General features: G+C 41.5%; 1 protein-coding gene across 3 annotated transcripts in view; it reads right to left on the reverse strand.

Moving 5' to 3' along the window:
• The window catches only part of LOC113068554 (gephyrin-like), a 1122288-nt gene that overhangs the window by 24150 nt on the left and 1092138 nt on the right, over nucleotides 1-6000 (reverse strand). The gene's annotated exons all lie outside the window — the stretch shown is intronic.

The raw sequence follows: 6000 nt of genomic DNA on the forward strand, positions 1-6000 counted from the left end.
TCCAACAAGCCTAATGCTCTCCTCCCCTCCCTCTTTACGTCCCCTTTACATTCTCTCCTCCCTCTTTACGTCCCCCTTACATTCTCTCCTCCCTCTTTACATTCTCTCCTCCCTCTTTACGTCCCCTTTACATTCTCTCCTCCCTCTTTACATTCTCTCCTCCCTCTTTACGTCCCCTTTACATTCTCTCCTCCCTCTTTACGTCCCCTTTACATTCTCTCCTCCCTCTTTACGTCCCCCTTACATTCTCTCCTCCCTCTTTACATTCTCTCCTCCCTCTTTACGTCCCAGTTACATTCTCTCCTCCCTCTTTACATTCTCTCCTCCCTCTTTACATTCTCTCCTCCCTCTTTACATCCCCTTTTCATTCTCTCCTCCCTCTTTACATTCTCTCCTCCCTCTTTACGTCCCCTTTACATTCTATCCTCCCTCTTTACATTCTCTCCTCCCTCTTAACGTCCCCGTTACATTCTCTCCTCCCTTTTTACATTCTCTCCTCCCTCTTACATTCTCTCCTCCCTCTTACATTCTCTCCTCCCTCTTTACATTCTCTCCTCCCTCTTTACGTCCCCTTTACATTCTCTCCTCCCTCTTTACGTCCCTTTTACATTCTCTCCTCCCTCTTTACATTCTCTCCTCCCTCTTTGCGTCCCCTTTACATTCTCTCCTCCCTCTTTACATTCTCTCCTCCCTCTTTACGTCCCCTTTACATTCTCTCCTCCCTCTTTACGTCCCCTTTACATTCTCTCCTCCCTCTTTACGTCCCCTTTACATTCTCTCCTCCCTCTTTACATTATCTCCTCCCTCTTTACGTCCCCTTTACATTCTCTCCTCCCTCTTTACGTCCCCTTTACATTCTCTCCTCCCTCTTTACATTCTCTCCTCCCTCTTTACGTCCTCTTTACATTCTATCCTCCCTCTTTACGTCCCCTTTACATTCTCTCCTCCCTCTTTACGTCCCCTTTACATTCTCTCCTTCCTCTTTACATTCTCTCTTCCCTCTTTACGTCCCCTTTACATTCTCTCCTCCCTCTTTACATTCTCTCCTCCCTCTTTACGTCCCCTTTACATTCTCTCCTCCCTCTTTACATTCTCTCCTCCCTCTTTACGTCCCCTTTACATTCTCTCCTCCCTCTTTACGTCCCCTTTACATTCTCTCCTCCCTCTTTACGTCCCCTTTACATTCTCTCCTCCCTCTTTACATTATCTCCTCCCTCTTTACGTCCCCTTTACATTCTCTCCTCCCTCTTTACGTCCCCTTTACATTCTCTCCTCCCTCTTTACGTCCCCTTTACATTCTCTCCTCCCTCTTTACGTCCTCTTTACATTCTATCCTCCCTCTTTACGTCCCCTTTACATTCTCTCCTCCCTCTTTACGTCCCCAGTTACATCTCTCCTCCCTCTTTACGTCCCCTTTACATTCTCTCCTCCCTCTTTACGTCCCCTTCAAATTCTCTCCTCCCTCTTTACGTCCCCTTTACATTCTCTCCTCCCCCTTTACGTCCCAGTTACATTCTCTCCTTCCTCTTTACGTCCCCTTTACATTCTCTCCTCCCTCTTTACGTCCCCTTTACATTCTCTCCTCCCCTCTTTACGTCCCCTTTACATTCTCTCCTCCCTCTTTACGTCCCCTTTACATGCTCTTCTACTTTACGTCCTTTAAACGTCCCCCTTTACATTCTCTCTTCCCGCTTTACGTTTGTATTTAGGCTTATGTTGAACTTTATTCTTGTACAAACAGACACTGTATCAAGCAGTGCATGTATTGAATGAAAATGTCTCCGAAATATCTGTGTATTTGGAAAATAATGCATTTTTTCTACTTCAGCTGTGGTAAAGTATGCAAACAGCACGAGCGTCTCTTAATTTTAATGTCTACACCTTTATCTTAATTTCTTTTAATTTAGCTCCATTTCTTACGAAAAGAGCATAATGTGCAAAGTGTTGAAGTGTTTGTGCCTCCCTACAAACCACCCTTTCTTTTAGGAGTCGTGATCCTGTTCCGCACATAATTTTTCACAACCAGTCCATGTTCGCTGCTTCAAAGCTTCTGGCTCTGCATCACTACGGGAAGCAGAAAGTGTCTGACATCACATCTCAGTTTTCAGCTTCTCTCGTCTGCACACAGCAACTCTCACCAATCAGTTACATCCAGCCATAGCCCATGTCCAGCACAGCTATTCACTCTTCCCTTTTTTATCATCTTTACATTCTCCCCTCCCTCTATGACAGAAATATCAAAAAGTTTAACATGACATTTCATCCCACTATATTGTAACTGAACAAAGAAAATTGACTCTTACTATCCTCTACTTCTTCATTAGCCTTCTTATACTCTAACTTTTCACTTTATATTCTGTTTCATTCCATCCACAAAATATTTCTACACCTTTATCCTCATTTCTTTTAATTTAGCTCCATTTCCTACAAAAAGAGCATAATGTGCAAAGTGTTGAAGTGTTTGTCCCTCCCTACAAACCACCCTTTCTTTTAAGAGTCGTGATCCTGTTCCGCACATAATTTTTCACACCAGTCCATGTTCGCTGCTTCAAAGCTTCTGGCTCTGCGTGAATGCATCTTTCACAGTCTTGCTTACCAGGAACTTTGCATGTCTTGATGAAACTCATCATGTGTCTCTCTACTGCTTTTACCTCACTGTCCTCCCATTTCTTTTTTGGAGCATTTGAAGAACCTATGAAATAATTAAAAAGTAAATTCTCATTACACATTCTCATTACAACTAAATCGGTGAGTAAAGAGCAAATCAAGACTGTGTTCCCAATGCATAATTTTTTTTTGAATTTGTCTGGATATTGCTGGGCATGGAGCCAATTCATGTTTATTTGATTATTGTTGTTTGTGCAATGTAGAGATTTTTCTTACCTTGATCCTCCTGTGAAACAGCTTGTTCAGATTGAACAGGTTGATCAGTCTGTACTGGTGCTGGTGCTGGTGTCTGAGATAGGTCACTGGAATCCTCCTCATCACTTGACATGGAATCACCTTGGGCCTCAAGTTGCTCTTAATAATTAATTAACGAAAAATCGAACACTTTAATGCTTATACCTAGTATCTGTGACATGAATATATACATTGTTTTGCAAATATGTACAGCACAGATACACACAGAGCATGTTATACTCATACATTTGGGTCGATTTCAATGTCATCAAGTTTCCTTTCCTTTGTAGTCAGACAGTGTTCCTTTCTCCATGGCCATTAGGACTTTACTCATTTTTGCCAGCTGCAGTGTTCCCTCTGGTAACCGATAATACTGTCTGTGGATTCGGATATCGTGACCAAGGAAATCAGCCAGTTGGTCTGCTTCATTCTCATTAAGGTTAAGAATTTTAGACATGGTTGCTATGTGTTTCCTGAGCCTAGTTGATGACAGTGCTTCAGGGTTCTTTATGCCACATTCGCAAGCAGCTTTGTTGATGCGCTCTCCTCCTCTGTAGGCAGGCGAGGATGATGAGGGCTGCACAGGCGAGGTTGAAGGTGACGTGGGTGACTTGGACTTTGGAGTGGCTACAGAAAAAAGAGACTGGCCGCCTGGCCCACACGAAAACAAGGATAAATATCTGAAGGGCCTTAAATGTAGTCACACAATGCTGATGTTGTTAACATTAACAATTTGAGAACAAAGTATAGTTTGCACGGTTTGATGTGATATGATAATTGATAAGCGATTGTTAGATTTAAAGGTGGGGTATGTAATTGTCTTTTTTGTCCATTTTTTCAAAATCACTTGAAATCCTATTCCTAACCCACTTACAGCCACTGAGTTAGAAGCACTGAAATGAAAAGTAAGCAATTTAATCATCTGTGGAACAGGCAGGACTCGAAAAACTCCAGCCAATCATTTCCAAAACTACCTAGAATCATTAGACAGTAACTGTGTCAATCAAACGGTCGTACCATACCCCCTCCCCATCATGTCCATGTTCTTCGAATGGGTGGAGTCAAAGGAAAGAAGGTAAGACCATAGGAGTTGTGTATTTTCAAAATCTCCCGGCCGTTTTGCAAATCACATACCCCACCTTTCATCAGCGCGATTTACTGCAATGCTTTTTTTCCCTTAGTTGGTCAGAACAAAAGTGGATGTTACTTGTTCCAGTGTCATTTTCCGGTGAACATTCTTCTGTTGGTCATGACTCATACTTCCAAAAGTATAATCTGTCATTGCAAATGACAGTATCCACACCGACGCGATGTGATTGACAGCAGCGCGTTCTCCTCAAAACATTGGATTCATTCGCGCTGTGCCGTGTTAAAGCACAACCCATGTAAAGTTGATAGTTCCACGAATGACTGCAATTGCAGATTTCGAACAGAAATGGCGACAAAGACGAAAAACTAGGACTGCAGCGTTAAATAATTTCTTGTTTGTTTTTTTTAATTGTGAGTACATAAATACATTTCAAATGACACGGGTGCTTGATGAAGTCGATATGCACCTACAAATCAACTTAAACCAAACCATTCTATGGTTTGCCAGCAATAAAGATTTTCTATTTGAACACCTGAGCACCAGCTAATAGTGGTTTACTGTGTTGCGTGTTCATTATTTTGGGGGCGGAGCAATGAAGGGAGGGGTGTGTTTGTTTGGGTGTCGATTTCAAATATTAAGTGTTTCTCAGAAATCACTTATTGCATTTTTAACTAGCTGGCAGTAAACATCAGTAGATAGTTGCTGCATGTTTAAGATGGTTACCGTTTTATTCCTTGATGTTCTTGCTTTGCCTGACTGCTTATGAGGACCATTGCTGTTTACCTTGTCCAGTTCAGGAGAGGAAACAGAAGCTGCACAATGGGGCTAGATGTCAGAAAAGAAACCAGTGAATATCAAAATATCAGAATATTTGTAAAGGACAAAAAAACTTGTTAATGTTCATTCCTCTAGCTGTCCTATACTTTATATATCATTCCACACACAACTCTATGCTGAGAGAGTCAATAATATAGAATAATGATACAGATGTTTTAAAGTGGACTTACGGATTTATGCAGGCGCAAACTGCTGGCTGGCTTTTTATCAGTGGATTCTGCTGATGCTTTATTCAAAGGCTTGAGAATATGAGACCACAATCACATGGTAACTAATCAGAATTAGAGTAAAAAATTATCATGAATTACTGATCAATCTCTTTAGCATTTTATTGATAGTACCTTGACTCGCCATGGCCAATCTGAGTCTCCATAATTGTAAGTGATTTCCTCTCCTGGTAGAATGTCTCGTACAGCAAACAGACACAGGTGAGGTTTTCTGCTCACTTCAACAGTTCTCATTTTGCAAGTAGGATTTCTGGTCTCATCGTTTGCAAGTCTTCCCCAAGACGAGTCTTCTTTAGATGCATCCATGCTATAAAAACATAAAATGAACACTCAATACTTATAATCTTAGTATATATGCTAGACATGTACAGTTATTTTTACAAGTGGTTCTGAACCCCAGTCCTGGAACCCACCGCTCTGCATATGCTGTATGTCTCGTGTTTTAATCCACCTGATTGAGATGAGGAGTTCTTCATCAGAACATGGCTCTATGAACTCATCTGAGTGCATCAGGTGAAGGAGACATACAGAACCTGCAGAGGAGGGTCTCAGAACCACTGATCTATATGATAGTGTACTGCAATGTATGGTAATGTACAGCTCTCAGATAAAGCATCTAAAAGTTACCATGTTGTTCTCTTTAGGGAATACAGGGGGAATTTTTTTTGATGACTCAAAGAAACTACACTCCGTACTCTATGTCAGTTCATGGTGAATTTGAAGTATTAGGGTGTGTTCACATCTGGCATGTTTTTTTAGACTGTTAATGTGGTTCATCTGAATAAATGTGAAAGCTGCTATTTGAAACCTGGTGCGACCAAACAAGCGGACCGAGACGCTGAAAAGAAGGGTCTCAGTTGGCTTCCAAATGAACTCTGGTGCAGTTCAAATGAAATATGAACATAACATGGACCAGAGACATGTAAATAAACCAAAAACAGAATA

This window comes from Carassius auratus, linkage group LG45M (genome assembly GCF_003368295.1).
Source record: "Carassius auratus strain Wakin linkage group LG45M, ASM336829v1, whole genome shotgun sequence".
NCBI lineage: Eukaryota > Metazoa > Chordata > Actinopteri > Cypriniformes > Cyprinidae > Carassius > Carassius auratus.